Source organism: Dermacentor variabilis, chromosome 5 (genome assembly GCF_050947875.1).
Source record: "Dermacentor variabilis isolate Ectoservices chromosome 5, ASM5094787v1, whole genome shotgun sequence".
Lineage (NCBI taxonomy): Eukaryota > Metazoa > Arthropoda > Arachnida > Ixodida > Ixodidae > Dermacentor > Dermacentor variabilis.
Window position 1 is genome coordinate 168,936,006 of NC_134572.1, and position 10,611 is coordinate 168,946,616.

The following is a 10,611-nucleotide window of genomic DNA, read 5'->3' on the forward strand; positions in this document are numbered from 1 at the left end:
CTGTATTAAACACAATTCCACGATCGGATTGTTTACTTTCATTTTTTGTTGCAACACTGAGGACTACATAGAACTTTATTTTGTATATGTGAGAGAAGTATGTGGATATCACGAGCTTAAGCCAATGTGCGATACACAGACAAAGCAGCTGCTACAACATGAACTGCATTGAGGGCCACACAACACATACGTAATTAAAGGTGCAAAATATAGGGGGAAGCTTCAAAATACGCTCTGTAGCACTGCAAAGTGTAACATATATTGTATGTGTACAATAAATGTTCAAAAATACAATGCATCAATGTCCCATTTGCCTTCAAGTTTATTATCAAGTTCAAGTTTACTGAAGTTTATTATGAGCATATGTACAACAGGAATCTACTGACACACCCGCAGTCAAGGTGGCTGTTCCGAGGTATGCTGGCTGCCTCAGTGTAAGAAAAAGAAATTGGGTGAATGTCGACACCAGTGCCACTGACTGCTTCTTGCCTCTGACCTGCACGTGCCTCCACGGCATCTTTGTGCACAAGTGTGCTGGCGTGGCGAGGCGTAGGAGTCATCCGAGAGAAAGAGTATCGTTTACATGGAGAAGTGGCTGTTCACATTGCCTGCCGCTTTCCCTCAAATGTTTCCTTGGCGACTAGGGTGACACACCCGCAGTCAAGGTGGCTGTTCGAGGTGTGCTGGCTGCGTAAACGAAAGGAAAAGAAAGAAATTAGATGAATGTCGATACCAGTGCTATTGCTTCTTGCCTCTTACCTGCATTTGCCTCCATGGCCTCTTGGCTTGCAGAGTCTGTATGAGGGAGCTGCTGTGACTAGGTGTAGGCATTGTCTAAGCAAAAAGAAAAGGCCATTCAAATGGGAAATTATTGAAATCAATGCAGTTATGTCTGCTTCTTGCACTCTTCTTGCCCAAAAATTTTCAAACATAGTGTCCAGTACACACCAGGACTTTGACTGCTTTTGCTTTTTACCTGCAGGTGTTGCTGCGAGATCCTTAGTATGGCTGCGTGCAGCATTGTAACACTTGGTGGAGGCATTTGAAGTGGTAGCCAAAAATATAAAGAATCATCCTTGTCTGCACGAATGCTTTCAATTTCTAAATGCAGTGGTAACTATCACTATTAGTGCAAGGCCCCCCACATCTATGCGGCAAGTTCCATAGCTCGAAACTGAATTTTTCCTTTAGTGTTTCACAAGGCGTCTGATATGTCCACATTAGATGTGATGTGTTTGTATTTATCCCAGTGTGGAGAGAGCATCATTAAATTGTTTTTTTATTTTTGCTTGTCTTGTTCTTTGGTTTATTTCTGAGTTTATCAAGCACCAGTCTCATAATGCTAAAATGACTTATGTAATGGCAATCAGCTTTTGTTTTGCAGAAAAACAACGAATTTCCTGACCCATTGTTTGACATCCCCTCACTCGCATAATTTTGCAGAGTATTCTACCTATATTGACTTGCTTGACCTCCACTAAAGAGTCTTGCATTTTCAAATACGACTCTTTCCTTAAAATCATTCGACACTTCTCATAATTTCTGTACCTTGGGCTTCGATACTCTGCATTCACCATTTATGCTTGTTTCTGACTAAAAATGTCTTTTTTTAATTTAGAGCTTAAATTTTACCTTTGGAACACACGGAAGGGCTTGCCATTGCATATCTGCATAAAAGGGAAACATGTTTCATTAAACATTTGCAAAATCCAATTGAAGATTGATGAATGCAGCTTGCAGTGTGATATGACTGAATGAGCCATAAAAGTAACTCATTTCACTTGGTAAATTAAAGCACACATTAGTGTGATGTGCAAGATACGTTACACTAACGTGGTGGGTTCTCTTGCTTATACAGCAAAATAATCGGTGCGCGAGAAAAAAATTATTTTTGCATACCCCTTGTACACACTGATTTAAGGAGAATGAGCTGGAGCTGTCCACATGATCTACTTATTTTACCTGCGAGTATGGTCAACAAAAATGTGTCCCAGCTGCTTAGTGGTACTCGGGATTATGTCAGTATTGCATATGTGCCTGTTGTCTAAAATAATTGAATTTTGAAAATGCTCGCAGGGATCTGAAGTGCATATCTTCAGTTTATGGATACATGTAAAAGACTCAGCATCAAGTGCAAGTGAACGTTCCCGCAGGCCCGGAGTCAATCATGCAAATAGATTCGCTGCACAAATTTGTGACCAGAAAAGATATTCCACATGAAATGGCATGCAAGGAAGTGTTGAAAATATTACACAGTTAATAAAACGCCTACGCTATTAATATGTGGGTTGATGCACTCGTTATGCAAAACGGAGGTGAGGCGTGTAGACAGGACACAAGAGTAGAGTATTTACAAGCAAACAACACGAGCGCCGCCCACATCTCTACTCTTGTGTCCTGTCTGCACGCCTCACCTCTGTTTTGCATAATGAATCCTTACCAAGTAGCTGAGCTTTCTGCCGTTCTAAGTCTCGATGCACTCGATTTCGTCCGCATTAGGCATTCGCCTCTTGATTACTTCGTGGCACAGAAATACTCGGCATCAGGCTGTTTGTCTGCTGTGACCTTTGTAGAAGCATGATTGTTCAAAGTGCAACAATTAAACAGATTCTTTGAGTTGCTTGCGGCTTCGCCAGTACAATTCCGGTGCGCTGGTCCGCCTGTGCAGCAATTTCCTACTGAAGGGAAACCTGCAAATAAAAACACCGCTCCGCATGCAGAAAAATGCTCTACTGTGACGCTTCTCAAACGATGGTGATGCACCACAAGAGCTGCCTATTCGCGTGATATTCTCAACAAGGAGATACATTTGTTTACTTACATGTGAAGGTATATGCCAGAGCACTTCGGGGCTTCGGTGGCACACAAGGCACGAGTGTGTGTGCCATAGCGTCCGATGTCGACGCGCGATCGCATGTCAAACCTAAACTGTACGAAACTACTACGCATCCAAAAAAAACAGATTCGAAACCGAAATTCGCGTCATCCTTTATTGCAAGAATGCGTACATCGTGATTTACATAAGTCTCGGACTTAGCGATCGCTTTCTATAAACTTAATATTAACGTACCACCTTCATAAAGCCATCAGGTATGCGTTTTTAGATGAGAAAGCATAAGCTTGCTTTCAGCTCTTTCAATAGTAATTACGCTGGCCACATTGACCAGTAGCAACAGGGCGGCGCCCTAGAGGTTCCCACTTTTCCGGCCCAGCTTTTCCTCTAGAGTGGTTCTACTAACTCTATGCTTCCGAAGCAGCCGACGCGGCCGCTGTGTCCACGTGAACCCTCATGCCACTTCACGCCGACGGAGGCGCTAGCTTTTCCAGTGGTCGAGCTCGCCGCCAATACCCGGTCGGGAGCGAAGCAGTAATTCCTCCGACGATACATTGTCGTGAAACCTCATCGGTCAGAGAAAAAAACTGCGCGCTAAATAAGAAAGCTGCGCAGAAAGCACAGAACAACAAAAATACGTGGACAAGGGCATGCGAGACAGGCTGCCAACGCGCGTGCGCGGTGGTGACACGGCAGGTCCCCGGTGAAAGGCTCCACAGCGCCGCCTCGCGGCTGCAAGGATTTCCGGATTTTCTGCTTCACGCGCGCGCACTGCCCTCGCCTCCCCATCGGTCCACTGACCCCACTCAAGTACACTGTAGTCAAGCCGCTTTTTCCATTTAACGATGAAGTGCTGATGTTAAACCAATGCGACAAATTAGTCCCACAATTCTTCACTCTTTCGAGTAGATTGGTGATGTATGTGTTGCGAGGGTGTTGAGTCGCGGCACATTATCTACTTCGAGGTCTCAGAAACGATTCATAGGCGCGTAATTGGGCAAGTCGTGGTACACGACGTACCCTGACGTTTTACGAAGCATAGGGTTTTATTTTCCGGTGAATTTAAGTTACTCGAATGCGAACTACCTTCGTCCTTAAAAGCAAACCATTCCCGCCACCTAACTATGCTGTGAAAATTTTTTTTCCAATAAAAGTAAAACTTTTGGTGTGCCCCTGCGGCGTCTGTTCTTTAGCCTTTGTGGGATTCGTGAAAGTTTCACATTATCATCATAGCAGTCAATTATCCCCCGTTCCACGCTTACATTTCGTTAATGTCTCTTATACTATATGCTGAGCTAAAATTTGGCATTGATTAATTAATAACCAGATCAAGAGTAAGTTATCAAAATATATCATTTTTCAAAGTCGAGTGCATCACGACAACATCGTTACGCCTTGACTGAGTTCACTGGCCATTATGACACCTTCAGATATTTATTTTTCTACTTCCAGTTTAGGAATGGAACCAACTTAGTCCACTCATTGCTGTTTGTGTATCACTAACCACTTTTGCCTCTATCACCTAGGATGCAATTGTAAGAAAAAACACTAATGGGTTTCTTTTCCCGTAGAATCTGCATAGAGAAACTGTGTAGAATTTGCGTGCTATTACTTTCACTACAGCTTGTATTCTTATTAGACTACACTAGAATGAGAGATTCTATTAGCTGCCTTACTTTTTCTCAATACTATAAAAAAAAGAAGTCTTTTAGTATTGACCATTGTTTATATATATTGTAATGTCCACATGCCTTGGTCTCACATGAGACTCGCAATAATGGAAATAGATAAATAAATCATAGAACCGGATCCTTAACTGCAAACATTGCAAAGCCAGTCCAGCTTCACTGCTTCCTCTTAATCTTCGATAAAATATGTGAATGTCAAACGTAAGGGTAGGGTGACCTTCTCCAAACATGTCTATCATGTTGCAAGCTACCATAGCATCAATGCACTTTGGAAGGCTTCTGGACCCTAAGAACACTTGTGGGTATAGGTGACTGAACAGTCAACAGGGGATAGGCGCAGTGTGACTCTCCTTCCTCCTGAATATTCTCGTTTCCCTTTTCTCCTTTTCCAACAAGTAGGGAAGCAATCATCTCGACTGTGGTTATTTTCTGAGCATTTACTTCTCTGTCTCAGCTAAATCATTTTACTCTTCAATGCGCACTGTGTTGTTTATCTTAACATTAGGCCTATACTTTTTCCACCGATCGGCCACCTTGGTACCTACACACATTTTTGTTTTTCTGAGATACCACACAAAAGTCCTTGGTAAATCGGCGCGGCAACAAAACAAAAAAACACGGTGATTGTTAGAGGGTACAGGTTGAGTCGCGACTTCTGTACACATGGTTCTACACCCTTAGACAGCCACCAAATGCAAGCACAGCAGACAGCACAAATTATGTTACTCTGACAGATTGCGCTGATTGCTTCGGTGAACAAAAATTCAACGAAACTAACATGAACCAAACGTCAACAAAAAGTATAACGCGTTACATACATGATTCAACATTTCCCACATTTCTAAAATAGCCACAAATCCCCAACCTCTAGTATGCCATATCCGCAAAGCTGGCGCGGCGGACACAGAAGTGTTCATTTGACGGTCGACCGCTTCTGTAGTGTCTCCTGGATCTTGCAGTGCGCTTTAATTAATGCGGCTCTGTTCGTGCGCGCCCTGGATAACGTGACCGCTTGACATGTTTGCATGGCGTTTAGTTTTTCAGAAATTGCAGCAACGCACTGTACCGTACCTTGAACTTAAGCTTATCCTGTTTCCCAGCAACCGCTGTCGTATAATAGCGGGGTTTCCATGCCTTCTCACAACACCTCCCTACTCTCTCATATAAGGAAACTGCCTCTGCTCCCTCTCTTCTTCGCCTTTTCTCTTCTATTCCGTTTTTTCTGCGTCCTCTCTGGCCTCGCACGTTACTAAAAAAGAAAGTGAAGCGCTGCAGTTTCTGCAATGCTTCTGAGGGGAGTCACGCATAATTACAGCTGTCAGGCAGCTAATTGGGCGACGGCCAGGGAGTGCCAGGGGCTATTAAGCACATTAAACGTGGTGGGGTGAAAAGGAGTTTCTCCCGTCGCCTTTCCTTTCTTACTCACGCCTGTCATCTTATACACGCTCTGAACCACTCCTCGACGCGCTGTGCGCGACAGCAGCATTCCGCAGCAGCAGCAGCAGTGGGAAAGTCGAAGGGAGAGGCAAAGAAAGCTTTCCTTTAAACACCAGCGTATCTTCTTGCATCACACAAAGTTTATGGTTGCGCTAGCGAGCCGAGGAGCAGTGCCAGCACCGTTGGCGGCGTCTTACTTGAGTGGTGCACCTGGTGAGACCGAAGGAAAACCTTGGCCGTTTGTCAGTGCCGGAAAAAAAAGTCGATAAGAATAGGTTGGCATTTACTGTGCGTTCCGTTTAGACAGTGCATAAACAACGACGTGTTATGCACACAACTGCTCAACAGGAACGATAATATTTGCGCGCAAGACGCCCGCGCCAGCAGAGGAAGGTAGAACGGTGACCTGGCGCCACTTCTGAGCCAATTCAGCACAGCTTCAAGGTGCTTCCACTGTTGTGTCGTGTTTTTTTTCTTTTTCTTTTTTTTTTTGCAGCCAGACACACTGTGCCTCTCTGGCAACCTTCTGTACGTTCACGCGCTGCCTCCGCGTGCGCTTCGATAAGATGACAGCACGACGTTGCCGGCGTCGACAAAGCGAACGCGCCTCGAGTATCCATATAATGGCTATCACAATAGCGAAATTGGGGCTGTTTAATTTTTGACGCAACGATGTCCAATGCAACCGTTCGAGTTCGAGCACGGGCCAAAGTAACAAAAAAAATGTATTCATTTTATAGCTGCAGTCGGAACCAACGAAATTCACTTTAAGAAATGAGGATTTGGGCTGGAATGCGTATACATGTTGCAGGGAGGATGATGGGGTAGCATCTGGAGGTTTTTCATTTTTTTTCTCACTTGGGACCATAGAGTCACTTAAGCACTATGGTCCCAATAACTGTATCAAAGCAAATACCCCAAAAGTCTGTACTTCTGTCGGTTCGCGCAACCATTGTGCATGATAGACGTGCGTGCGAGCGCACGATGCACGAAGCGAAATTCCCGCACAAACTGAGCTGGAGTTCTCCAAGTCGCGTATGCATTGTGCTACTTGCTCCACTCCACGCAGCCCGGCGTCATTATCAGTCTTATCAAACTTGATCCGACCATTATAAACACTAATCAACCCTTATCGGTTGTCATCAACCTTGTCGGACTAGATCCGAACTTTATCAACACTTATCGGTCGTTATCAACCTTATCGGAATAATTCCGACCCTTGTCGGGTTTTATTATTATTATAGAATTCTATCCGACCGTTATCAACACATGTTGTTTGGTATCAATCTTATCGCAATTGATCAGATCTTTATCAACGCAGCGTTTAGAGTATATTTTATGACATGATGAGGCTTATAGCACATGAAAGCACGAGGACACAGAAAGACGTGGCCCACACGGGTGCAGCGCCTGTGTGCACTACGTCTTTCTGTGTCCTCATCATTTCGTGCGCTATAAGCCTCATCATGATCCTTATCAACCTTTATATACCTTATACGAGATGATTCGACCCTTATCAACTATTATCGGTCCTTGTCAGCTTTATTGGACTTAATGCGAACCTTATAAAAACTTATCACTCGTTATCACTTTATTATAATTGCTCTGAGCGTTATCAGCCCTTATCGCTCTTTAGCACCTTAGTCATCGGCGTCGAACCGTTATCAACCGTGATGAAACCCATAATATATCATATCAGTCCTCCTTACCATCCTTATCAACTGACTATTCATCTGCGAATGGTGGGTGACGTAAAGCGCATGAGCCCTCGGAGATCGGTGGCATGTCGATCGGTGAGGAACGCCCCAACGGAAGGCGCATCCAGCCACCACCAAACCGCATCTGGGATGTGGCGCGTTTGGCATTAAGTTTCACGTAAAGTTGAAACCTTCCTGATGTCTACCATGCTCCAAGTCGGCTCTAGATGTGGTCCTAGAGAAGGTTTTTATTCCACGATCACCAAATCTTCCAACAAAGCCTCGATGAAAGTTGCTCTCCTACATTTGTTTTGTACAGCAGGTACAACATGTTGTAGTTCACAAGTATTTACCTTCTGCAACCGTGGGTGCTCAGCCCAGTGGGTAAGACACTCGATTTTTGAGCGTGGGGACGTAGGTTAGGTAGTAACCACCGCCATCGTTATTCCTTTCAAATTTACCTTGTTTTATACATAAATTCCTTTGTAGCGAATAGGCTTACGTGACAGACGGATGGACGGACGGGTTTTCTCGTTGGGTAGGCACAGAAACGCTTACGCGTTAATAGTTCGTGGCCTGCGCGCACCTGCTACGAGCCTCGTTGAGTACGCTTTAGTGTTCTGACACCTACAGCATGTTGGCCCCATAACATGGCCTTACCAAGACAAGGATGGTTTGCCGCAGTGCGTTTAGTGGGATACATCAGCATGTTCCCGCTCTTGCACAAGGAACACATGCCGGCTATACAAAGCCAAAGCGACGACTGGGAGGGTCCTTGATCGCAGGAATTTCAACTTCTTCATTGCATACTAAGAAGTGGCGCATGCTGCGCGGCTTTGTTAAAGACCTGGTGCGGGGCACATCGTGTTCAAACCGACCCTGCGTGGTCGCCTAGCACAGCCAAAATGTTACCTCGCAAAAGCAACAGTGTTCGGCCGCGGATGCGGCTGTCTCAGCTTATCCCAGCAATCATTGCCCGGCATCCGGGCCCGTACTCACAAAACATTCTTACGCTAGAAATGTTCGTTAGAGGGAATTCTTGCCAATCCTGATGCTGAACGTATTATTAGAGAAGGTAGCTGGCCAATGGCAAATACACTTTCGAAAGAAAAAAATGCGTATTAGGCACCTGGAGCCAAATTCTCACACACGGGATAAAAGTGTATCTGCATGTCTTAGCCTGCACTTTATTCAAGACTCTGAGACTAGTACACCTGTCACACGGGAAGATTTAATCTCATTCGAGTCGAATGGCATTCGCATGTAATCCTAATATACGGGATTTACACGGGAAAATTTAATGTCATTCGAATGGAATGACACTTGCCACCGAATGGGTTAGGGGAACTCATTCGCATTCGATTTCGAACCGAATGTATACCGTTGACCCCAGATAGACAACAGCGACACGCAATGCGAAAAAATAATGCGCGCGTCAGCAAAGTCAGAAGGTATTTTTTAAGCTTACAAAAAGGAATAATTATTTCTGCCGCTATGATATTTTCACCACTGGCTGTGCTCAAGCGCTATTACTTCTTGCATCAGGAGTCTGTCGCGGCAATCCGCCATATTGAATGTTTGTTTAGCAACGGCAGCAGTGGTAGGGTGGCTAGCAGTAGTGTTCTGTACTTTCGTGGTGGTTCGTCAGTGTTTGACGTGCGGTGCCATGGCTACAGCTGCAGCGGACCCGAAAGAAAAAGCGCACTGGGGCCCCGAGGAGACATTCGCCCTTATCAAAATATGGGAAGACCATCTCCATGACTTAAGAAGGCCGAAGCGCAACGCAAGAGTATACCAGCTGATTGTTAAAAAGCTGCTCGGTGAGGGCATCAGCAAGACTTTCAAAGAGACGAAGACAAAGATTGAAAATCTGGCAAACAAGTACAGGTGAGTGTATTTTGGCAGGAACTGATTTAAGCAGAACTGCACGCGCCAGGAAGTCCGGGCTGTATCGCATGCACGTGTCATTGTTTCGTAAGCGCCGCTGTGGGTAACCCGAAGCTTTTGCTCCACTGCGAACAACTTCTGAAACGAATTATAGCTTCTCGTACATTGTTTGCTCGTTAAAGTGATTAAAGAGAAAACCACGACACATGCAGCGGCGCAGGCGGATGAGGTTACGCTATATTACCTTTACTATTTCCTTACCACGGCACTACGCATCAGTCACCGGCTATAGACCTCAGACTCTGCCCAGGCGGCGCTACGGAACCAGCGCCCCCATCGCAGCCTTGGCGCTAACTGAGTAGTGCAAGGAGAGCTGTCCGCAAGCGAAGGTGCATAGGCCACAATAGACCCTTCTCTTTCGTTCGTGTTGAGGCACGGTTTCCTAAATATCAAGGACCTGGAAAGCTTCTTCCGCCCATCCACGCTTCGGAAAAGAAGCTCAGCAGGACGAAGTACATGTACAATATAAAATAAAGTCTCAAGTGTTATTTCGGCGTGCTGCAAGTCGCAAGCACAGAGAGCATCACGTTTGTCTATAGGCATATCAGCATAAAAATCTGGGCATTTCAAAATGGTTCATATTGAATATGTCCTGAGCACAAGACTTAAGTATCTCCTATATTTTTATGTATTTTATCGTAATGTTTTATCTCACAATTATTTACAGAGAGTAAATCCTTTCATAGCCTTTTCGAGGGCAGCAAACAGAAAACGTTTTCCAAGGCAGCAAACAGCATGCGATCATAACGAATCTAAGAGAGAGAGAGAGAGAGGAAAGGGGAAAGGCAGGGAGGTTAACCAGAGAAAAAGATCAGGTTGGCTACCCTACACTGGGGAGAGAGGGGAGGGGGAGGTAAAGTGGTAACAAAGTAGAGATAAGGAAAGGACGGAGCCTAGACACACAGTCACCATCGGTCACTGGCACCGAATACTGTCATCGCACAGCACAGTGACACTTGCCACACTATCAACATTTGTTCAGGCTACAGCCGCCTGTCCAATCCTGTCG